Genomic DNA, 11,118 nt, shown 5'->3' with positions numbered 1-11,118 from the left:
AATGAAGAAAATATTATACTCTTTGCATCTTAAAATAAATATAATAATTTTTTAACTTAATATTAATAATAAGATTGATTTTATAATACTGCTTATTCTTTTTCATTTATTTATTAATATTTATTTAATTTATGTAAAATAATCTAAAATGGTATTTATTTTATGTTTAAATATTTTTTTAGTTTTTGTAAAATTATTATTTTTTATTTTAGTCATCATAAATTATATTTATTTTATTTTTTATTAAAAAAAATTAGATAATTTTTTAAATTGTGAAAAAAAAATCGCTATCTCATCTAAAGTGTAATAAGGACTAAAAATAAAACAAACAACATTTACAAGAATTAAAAATAAAAAAATAATTTGGTAAGGACAAAAAATAAAAAAAGTTACAAGAATTAAACAAATATTTAAGCCTTTATTTTAAAAAGATTAATAGTTTCTTTTTCTTTTAAAAAAGACATCTTCACATCGATTGTTGTTGAAGATTAATTCTCTTATGAAAAATCACTGAAATATATATTATATTTTATATAAAGTATTTTTTATACACATGATAAAAAATTGAGTCTTTAATAACATACTTAAAAAACTGCTAGAATTTATTAATATTTAGTAACTTGTCTAATAAAAAAACTATTATATATAAGTATTATATTGCAAAATGTAAATTTGATATAAAAAATCTAATTTTATTTATATAATATTGAATTATATTTTATAAAAAGAAAATATTTTATGTTCTTTCTTTTCAACGTAGAAATTAATAACATAATTATTAGTGTGGAACCTTGCCTGTGTAGTTTTATCCCTAACAGGCATGGTAGTGATAATATTGTGATGGCCTAAGAGATTTTTCACTCTGTGCAGTCCAAGTCCAAACACAACATGGTGCTATAGGCTTAAATGAGAGTTCATCAAAGATACTCTAGCTGCTTTTCAGTGTCCAAACAAGTTCACAACATGGATCCCCTTACCTTTTTGAGAGAAAACCTGCTAAATAGTTATTTATATATCATCAAAAGTAATACAAACTTTAACTCCAAATCCTAAAATAATATGTCCCTACTTTTCTTATATATGAAAAACAAAAATATTTTTTGCAACTTTGTAAACATAAAGTTGAACAATTATAAATTTTATATTGTTATTAGTTATCTACTACTATAATTAATTGAATTGATGAGATAATCGTCAATTTAACGCTCATAATACAAAATTAAAATACAACAGAAAACAACGTGAATAGAATAGACGTTGGAGTTCTCTCAAAAAATAAAAAAAATAGAACAGACATTGAAGTAATAGCCTGCCCTTTTACATGCCTTCCAAGGTTCCTTCCAACCTGATTCCCATTTCCCACGTTGTACCTTTTCACCGTCTAAGTTAAAAAAATTAGACTTCTATTCAAGGTTTAATTTTTTATACATAAAATAATAAAAGATACGGTCACGTACGTTTCATTTTGTTCGCACGTCAAACTAGCCTTAATTAGAGTGGCATACATTAAAATTCATTTACTTATCATGAAGTGCGTGAATTGATTTGGTGGGCGATTCTTTAGTTTAATAAAGTGATTTTATATTTGAATCTTAAATATATCATTTTGCTAGATCTTAAAAAACTTTATTCTTCATAAGAAAAAAAAATTAGGTCACTGGCTATAAAAAATAATTAAATATTATTATTTAATTATAAATTATCATGTATAAAAAAATTGTTAATTTTTATAATAATTATTTTATATCATTAGAATATGAGTAATAAACTAATAATTTTAACCAACTTAAGATTAATTTTGAAAAAAAATACACATATTCTCAAACAAAAAGATCTATTCATTAATTTTGGAACATATCAGGGTTAAGCACAGGATTTAGAGCTTAGTTTTATTGTTCTCATTCTTTTAAATAAGAATGTGTCAGAGCATTATCCATATCTGAGATGATTCTAGAGTGAGTGAATAGATTAAATACATAATGCTAAACATTATTTTTTGTACCTTTCTTATTCACTAGATCGTGTTTCTAAAGTGATAGTAATTAAATTTATGGCCCACGGTTCCTACAGTTGTTAATTTCCCTACCTTATCCTAATTACAGTGTCAGTGTCATTTGCTTTCGGTATACATAACATATAACACAGCATAAGTCCATCTGTTCATCATTCTTTTATCACTTTCTGGATGGTGGCTATTCTTTTGGTATGCTTAGTATGATAAAGGCGTGTAAAAGTGAAACTCAGATTCATTTCATTTCTTGGAGAATGGATAGATACAAAATTTGAATCACAAAACAAGTGGGTGCGTGTGATTATTTGATGGACCGATACAATAGAAGTACAGTATTAATTATTATTATTAGTTATTTTTAATTATTTGCTTTCCGACATTGGAGAAATCAGAATAAAGTATTATGGTGATATGGGGTGACGTTGAGATGAATTCAACCAAGGGATCGTCGATCTAGAGAGATCTAGGGAATTTGGTTCCTCAAAGTAATATCCTCAGCCCGCACACATATATGGAATAAATAAAATATAAATGTAAAACTAACTAAAAGTTCATCAAACACATAATATATAAAAACATTTTTAAAGATAAAAAAATTTACATTCATTTCTTAAGTATCAAAATAAAATTAATCTAAATAAGAAAATCGAATTATCTCAATTTAAAATATGACCGATGAAGTTTATGAAAAAGAATTCAACTAACAGCAGAAATCATAAAACAACTGCATTATTTATGGAATTATAACATGTGAAATAAAAGTCGCGCCTAATGTCCCGATGTCACATCTATTAGAGCATTTCCCTGAGAAAGACTAAGTCTCTCCATCTCCAGCATGATCATCAACATAGGTTGGCTCACTTGAAACAGAATGACAAACAGTCCAAACACAAATACACCCAGAGTGAGTTATCACATTTCTAAATAAAATACGGATAAACAAAAATATAAACAAAATACATTAAGAAAAATATTTACCACATAGCTCAACTTACTGCAATCCATGTCACTTCACCACATTATCATTTAAAAAATTTATTTTTCAATCACCTGTCACATTACACATGAATCACACACTCGACTCAAGGCGTAACAACACTCACCAATTTCATAATAAATAATTCACAGACATTATATAACAATTATACAAAGACTCAAGTCTATATGCAATGTGGTACCATATTAGTGAAAAATAACACTAGGACGCCTATGAGTACATAACAAGATACGCCACACAATGGGTATGTCAAGTCACTCTCACTAAATGAAATCATAAGGTGACTAGTCAGGATCACTCTGTTTGCAAGAATGCTTCAACCATATGGGAATCAACATAGGCTTAAAGGAGTACTCAAATCGAGTGTATTTATCCTAAGGCCTAGACTTTGAAGAATCTGTTAGGGTCTCACCTTTCTGATTCAGGTCCAACCCCAACAACTTTTGCATGCAAACATTGTTCATGAATAATACTTAACAAATAGATAAACATGTATTATAATAATAAAATATATCTAACTTCAAAGTTTTTAAAAATATTTACATGTATCAAATATGTATGACACGTCACTATTTTTATATCAATTTTTTTTATTAATATAATTTTTTTTTCTTCTCATGTAAATGTAAAAATGTTCAAGCAACATTATTTCTTTATCGCGCGATAAACTATTATTTGATTGTATTTGAACCTCCTTTTTGTCTTATTTTTACTTTAATTTGTTTGTAGAGCTTATGAGTATGTTAAGTGTGAATAGTTGAACAAGAAAACTACTAAAGAGCCAATAACACCAAAGGAAATAAGAAAAGGAGAATTTTGAACATTTTTTATTGAGCACAACTCATGTTGATTTAGCACGGCTCGTGCTAAACCTACATGTCATATTGAACCTGCAGGTCATGCTGATCCAGCATGACCCATGTTGAATCAACACCCCAAATCCTCACAAAAGGCCATGCTAACCTAGCACAGCTTTGCTAGCCTTCACACTGCAACTTATTTTAAACTTTATAAATAGAAATGTAGAAGTTCTTTTAGGTTATGCTTTATCTTATTTACGAACAACAATAGCTTTTGAGAGGAGAACTGCACCAACAACAATTGGGGTCCGAATCTGTAAGGATTTTTTATCTCTTTTATTTCTAATGCAATATTGTATGTTATTTAGTTATTCTATGATTTTGGTTGGCTAAACCCTTAGAACTCAAATTATGATGTAGTTGTACCCATGTAATTTGATTTCTCTTTTTAATAAAGTTATTCGAGGTCATTCAATTGATTGTATATTTTTATCGCTTTCACTTCTATATTGGAATTGATTATTCTGATTATTAGTTAATTGTGTGTTTGTGATCATCTTCTCGTAATTAATTAACTTATAGAATGGTGGGGTTCATAAAGCTTGCATGATCAAACTAATGACATGAATCCCCTTTTACTAACTTATTTGTTATTCATCCTTAACCCTAAATTAAATCCCAAATGACAAATGCACGATTGATTTAGAGGGAAGAGTATTCTCAGACATTGACCATAGGCTAACAATTAAAATAAAAGATATTAGGTACAATTAAAATAGGAGATATTAGACGATTAATTGGTAACTGAGAGTTCTTAATTAAAATAGGAGTTAGGGGTGGTACATGCAAAATCACAATCTGAGTCACTTCTCTTCATACATATCTATTCTTGAAACTATTGTATGTCTTTAGTTTTATTTTCTTGAACACAAACACAATCTCTAACTCAAGCTAAAAACCCAAAATTATTTAGTTTATTCTATTAAGATTATTTGAGAACAGGACTAGTTTTTAGGGTAGAATATCCAAATTTTTTAATTCATTGTTTTTACTCTGTAGGATACAATTGCCTTTAACGAATACATATTTTACGCATCATTCGTCTTGCTCAACACAAACACACACTTAATGTTAAAAATAATATTAGGTAACTTAGTTTTTTAATCCATTTAAGTGCTCTGTCTATTTGTAATCCGTTAACTCAGTAGGTTAAAGATAGAGCTCGATAAGTTACCGACCTAATTTATTAACATATTATTTTGTTTTTTTTTTGTAAAATTAAAAAAACCTATTTAATGTCAAATGTTCATGTTATAATTTAGTAACCTATAATAATACCTATTTCATTTATGCTGGGCAATATTTTTTGGATTATGTAGCACAAGATTGAACCTTATCTTAACCTTACATGATCATATCTTATTTGTTAGAGATAGACATAGCTAAGGTAAGAAAATTTGGTGAGTGGGGAAAAAATAAACTTTATCACATAATACAAATCATTTAAGTTTTGTTTTAATTTTTTGGATAAATTTTAGTTAATCAACTCATCATTTTATGACTCATTAATTTGCCATAGTATGTCAACTCACCAACCAATCTCTAAGCTAAAATAGGTTATGTTTTCAAACTCGTAGCAAGTGGATCAATTCACCTCGTCTTACTTAAGACGGGTTAAATTAGGTGCAACATAAGTTCTACAAAAATTTATAAATATTAACTATATTAAGTTCAGTTTTAAAAAATAATGACAAGTGGAATATTAGCTCAACCATCAAACTCAATTATTTTAAATGTAATCAATATTAATATAAATTCATGTATTTTAAAAGTAAATTATAAATATTTATTCTATTTAGTAATTTTTTACATAATAATTTTTTTAATCCCTGTAAATATAAGCTGGTGTATAATATACAGGGTTAAATACCTTATATGCAGCAGTTTTCTGTTTATCATTTCTTCAGTATGTCTAATCTTTTTTTCTTTTTTCATATGAGCTGAGCTGGTGTATAATATATAGGGTTAAATATAGGTGTGATTTCATCTTTACTCTCATTGGAATTCCTTTATTCTCGTGTTTTTGCATTTTGTTCAAATCCCATTTTCATAAAGAATAATAAGGTGCATAAAGTAATTAAGAATTAAATGTAGATATAATTGATTAAATAAATAAATATGATTACTTGTATTGTTAGTTCGTTTATTAAATAAGTGATTTTAGTCCCTCTAATTTCAAACACTCTTTTATTAACATTTTAAAAATTAATAATAATAATGTTTTTATTTCACTAAGAAATCTTTACATCATTAATAATACATTATTTTAATGACTGAGATAACTTTTTTTTAATTTAGTGTTAGATAATCTTTTCAGTATTAAATTGAAAAGATTGTTCAGAAAAATTATTTAATATGGGAAAATGAGTTTATATTTAGATAAATAGGATTAAAAAGCATAATTTATTGGTTATTTAGTTTTATAATGTCATATTATTTATTTACTGGCAGTAAATATATATGTATTTTTAATTTATCACACATTTAAGTTGTGTATAATATTTTTTTCTGCCTATAACAAATCAATTAGTGTCATAATAGTCTTGTGTTTGGTGTTAGTACATGTGGTAGTGAATTCAAATCTCACATTAAACAAAAATTCAATTTTAAAACCCATTTTCAAGCACATATTAACATTATAGTGTCACATCATCTTTAAGTGTTGGCAAAATTCATGTTTAAATAAAATCTAATAAAATTCATGTCACTTAATGTTGTTAGAAGATATTGATAAGTAAAGTGTTGGACTAAATTTCATTAACTTTAAGAATGAGAGTTTTATTTGCATTCTGAACAATCTATAAATATCTCTCTAAATATTTTTTAATCTTGAAACATGTTTAGTTAGCTAAAATATAAGAATAGTCCCTTATTTTATTTTTTGGTTCTAAATTATTCTCCAAACTTTTAAAAATTTTAAAATGGTCTCCTTACTTATTTAATTTATGATAAGTTAGTTCTTTCAGAAAAATTGATCATTTTCCTAAAAGGCATTTTTGAACCTTTTTCTAATGGATTCAAGACGTGAAACTTCAATAGATTCAAATTATTTGAATCAACTAATGTTTAAAACAAAAAAGGTCATAAATATAGTAAAAATATCATAAAAAATGAGTCTTATCAATAATAAGAAAAGAACGTGACATTAGATTTTTAGATTTCTAGTTTGAGACTTATTTTTCATGTATTTTTCACTTTGCTTATGCCTTTTTTGGTCCGAACATTATTTGATTTTCATAGTTTTCATGTAGATAAAACTAAAAAGATAAATTTCACATCTTGAATCAGTAAAAAAATATTCAAAATTATGTTCAAAAATAAAAAATGATCAATTTTTTGAAATGATTAATTTGTCATAAATTAAATAAGTAAGAGAACAATTTTAGAACTTTTAAAAGTTAGAAGAACAATTAAAAACCAAAAAATAAGTGAAGGGGCCATTTGTGTATTTTAACATGATTTGTCCATGATGAGGTCTCAAGACCCAACTCTCATAAACTTTTTCATATAAAGAAAAAGTACAAGACTTGATTTGAGCAACTGAAACTAAAGGATTAAAATTATCCATTTGATGAATCATAGGGATTAAAAACACTAATAAATCTATTCAGTACATATTATTTTTGTTGGAAATCTCACATTAACTAGAAATAAAAATTTCTAGTACCCTTTATCATCTCTCTTAATAATATATGTTTGTTTGCCAAAAAAAATTTAGAGATAATACCAAAGTATTATATATAATTTATCTTATAAAATTAAGTTAGGCCTGAACTTAAATTATAATATAGTATTAAAGTTTGTAGCTTATCTTTGTGATTACCTATTCTAGTAGGCATCCTTTTCTTGTAAGCATATATAGAGGTGGGAGTAAGGAATGTTTGCACAATATCACTCGATACTAATTCGTTTTAAGATAGATTCTAACAATTGAAGTTTTAAAATAATACATAAATAGGAATGAAATATTTTTGTTGAAATGCAAATGAAAAAAAAAAGGCAATTACTAAGTTTATTTATCATATAAAAGCAAAAAGATTTAATAGAGATTTACAAATAAGCACATGCATTATAATCCTGTATCATAAGCTAGGGGATAAAATTAAGTACAACAAAATCACACTCCTCAATCTACAAAATGGTCCAAGGGGAACACACACAAACACACAAATGGTTCATGTGGGTCCCCTCATTGCTAGAAGACCTAAGATAAAATCTTAGCACTCCGTATCCTAGTTAGAAAATCTAACAATGACTTGTCAGGAGAAAAAAATGTAAAAAACACTTGTTCGATTAAAAAAAAATGAAAAAGAAAACTACACTTGATATAAGGTAGCTGCCACATTTCTTTATTAAATTTTAAAATCCCAAGGATGAATCTCTAGAAATTCATCTACAATCCTTTAACAGTTTAACCTTTCTCCATGGAAACACCTTGTGGGCAACTTTAACTAGCTAGAATCCAAAAGACAATTGGTGTCATTTTGGGCAACTTTAATACTCATTTTAGAGCATGTTGGACTGTGGGGCTAAACTTGCTTTGACGGCAATGAACCTTGAGGGGTGGGTGAAATATAGTGTTGGGATTTTCATGGGACTTCTTCTCCCACACATTAAAATGGGTGGCTCTTATTTAGATAAAGAATTCAATCAACTTACATTTTCTTCTTCATATATCAAAATCAATTGATAACTGTCATGTTTAATGTTTCATAGAACATAACTACATAAGGCATGTTCTAATAAGATATTCAAGTGTACATCTAATGCGCGCACACTTAGCCAACCAACATTTTGATACATTATCACTTTAAATATAAAATAATCATATTCACACAAATATTTGTGTAGTTATTGGATATTAATGGACTAAGTATATATAATTTGTATTATACACTTTCTATAATCAAGAATTTATGTATCATTTTATGTTATTGACACCTTTTTTATCTTTTGGGCCAGACCCACTCAAAAGTCCAACCCACTTTAATATATCGATTGAAAATTCTGAGTTTTTTTTTTTTTAACTAAATTCTGATGTTTAATAGATTCTCAACAAAATTCTGAGCTTATACCTTCAAATTATGAACTATAAGTTAGATATATACTCATCCTAATCTTCCATAAAGAATATGTCATTGATTCAAGTGATATTAAATTTGATCTTCTTGATTTGAGTTTTGTTAAAAAAAATATAATTAAAAGAAAAGAATCATATTAAAAATAATTAATTAAATTTTTTCAGAGATTAGTTTATCGATAGATATGTTCTATAATTTGTACTAGTAACATAATAATAATAAAAACTACTAATCTTTCATGTATTTATAAATTAAAAAAAAATACTTCTAATCTTCCATGTTGAGAATACCAATTAATGAAGGGATCTTGCAGATATTTTTTTCCAAGATTTCCGCAACGTTATGTCTTAGGAGTCTATTAAAGATGTCTTACCTCTTCTTTATTGCCCCTTATCGAACCTTATATTTATAGTGAACAGCTAGGCTCTATTGAACTAGAAATATCAACAAAGAAAGTAACATTCACCTACTGGTTCTCAAAAAGATCTAGTGTCATGCATCACCAAAGAAATTAGATATACATAATATTCCGAGCTGCACTAATGAATATGGCTAGTTGTAGTAAAAAGCAAATAATGAAAAACACACCAAATCTTTTTAGAAAAGTATTTTCCATTAATAGAAAAAATAATTTCTAGTTTTATTTTAACCATAATCTAATCTCAATTTTCCTAACGAACGTACATGTTCTTCTTTATAAACTTTTTTACATATACTCGCACTTTTATTATTTTTACAAATATGCGGACATTTTTTTTGTCCAAACGTATGCAATTTATATTATTATATTTATCGTTTCACCTAACTTGCTTTAGTCGGATCTATTGTGATATCCAAATAATGAACATCTCAGACCAAAAATATTGCATTTATCATTAAATTTATATCAAAACTGTTTTGTGTACAATGTTAGAAATTTAATAACTCATAACAGAATGCAAGTCATTTTGAGAACGATATAATAATAAATGTAGCCCAAGGGCGAGGTTTTGATAAATAAAAAATCTTTTGAGAAATATAATCACATATTCACATGGAAATCTAAAACTTTCAATTGCCAGTTTCTTATGCACTATCCAAAACTTTGAATTTTTTAAGTGACGGGAAATTGAAAGAAAATATTTTGAAATCAGCTTCTGCGTTTCATTTTATTATATTGAGCTGATGTATATTTTTTGTGATGGACTTCATCATGTTGTGACTTGTGAGTATATTACCCATTAACTAGTTACATTTAATGTATTAATTTAAAAGCATGACAATGGGAGTGTTAATAAGTTTTTAGTTTTCAAACTTAAAATTGAAACAAAACCGGATAAAAGAGGGTTGAAATAGTTTTCAAATGAAAAAATGTTTTCTGGTTCTATTTTTTTTTTTTTTTAAGTTTTGTCATCCCTCTTGATACTTTTCTCCATCACTCGCTCAATATGCTTATATGTCTCTTATTTAATATTTGTTAGAGGTAACAAAACAAGTCTAATTGGCTGAACTATCATGAACTCAACTTATAAAATATAATATTAAAGCTTAAAATTTTGAGCACAAAAAGTCTATTTAGCTGAATCTAATCATGTATTGACTTAGGCTTACCTACAAAAATTCATACAAAATTTGATTTTTATAAGGTTTGACTCCTATTTTAAAAGCTCAAATTAAATGTACAATTTTTGACTCGCCTAACCTAACTCATACTCACTTGAAGAAATATAGAACTTAGTCTTTAGTTTTATAGCATGAATTAAATCTTGGGACTTTTAGCCTAATCCAATCAAGGCTTAGTGTGCAAATAGTTTATACAAATGGAACTTTCCACAAGCTTTATGCCTCATTTTAAAAGCCTAAATTGAATTTGGTTTTTTTGGCTTGACTTGATATAGTTCGTTATTTGAGTACACTTGTGAAATATCAAGCTTGAGTTTTAAACTTTAAGCACAAATTGAATATAGATATTTTTAACCTAATATGAGATTAGTAAGAGTGTTTTCTGTTTTCATTTTTCAAAGAAAACATAAAATAAGAGTGAATATGTTTGGTTAAAATTTAGAAAACATTTTTCCTAAAAATATTTTTAAAAACGGGCCCAAAACTAAAAATAATAAATCAATTTTTTCAGCCTTTTTTGGAAAAATGAAATCGCGGTAACAATATGATAAATATATGAAGATGTGA

Source organism: Glycine max, chromosome 16 (assembly GCF_000004515.6).
Source record: "Glycine max cultivar Williams 82 chromosome 16, Glycine_max_v4.0, whole genome shotgun sequence".
NCBI classification, from domain to species: domain Eukaryota; kingdom Viridiplantae; phylum Streptophyta; class Magnoliopsida; order Fabales; family Fabaceae; genus Glycine; species Glycine max.
The sequence above is the reverse complement of the archived record's forward strand: the minus strand, read 5'-3'. Positions refer to the sequence as shown.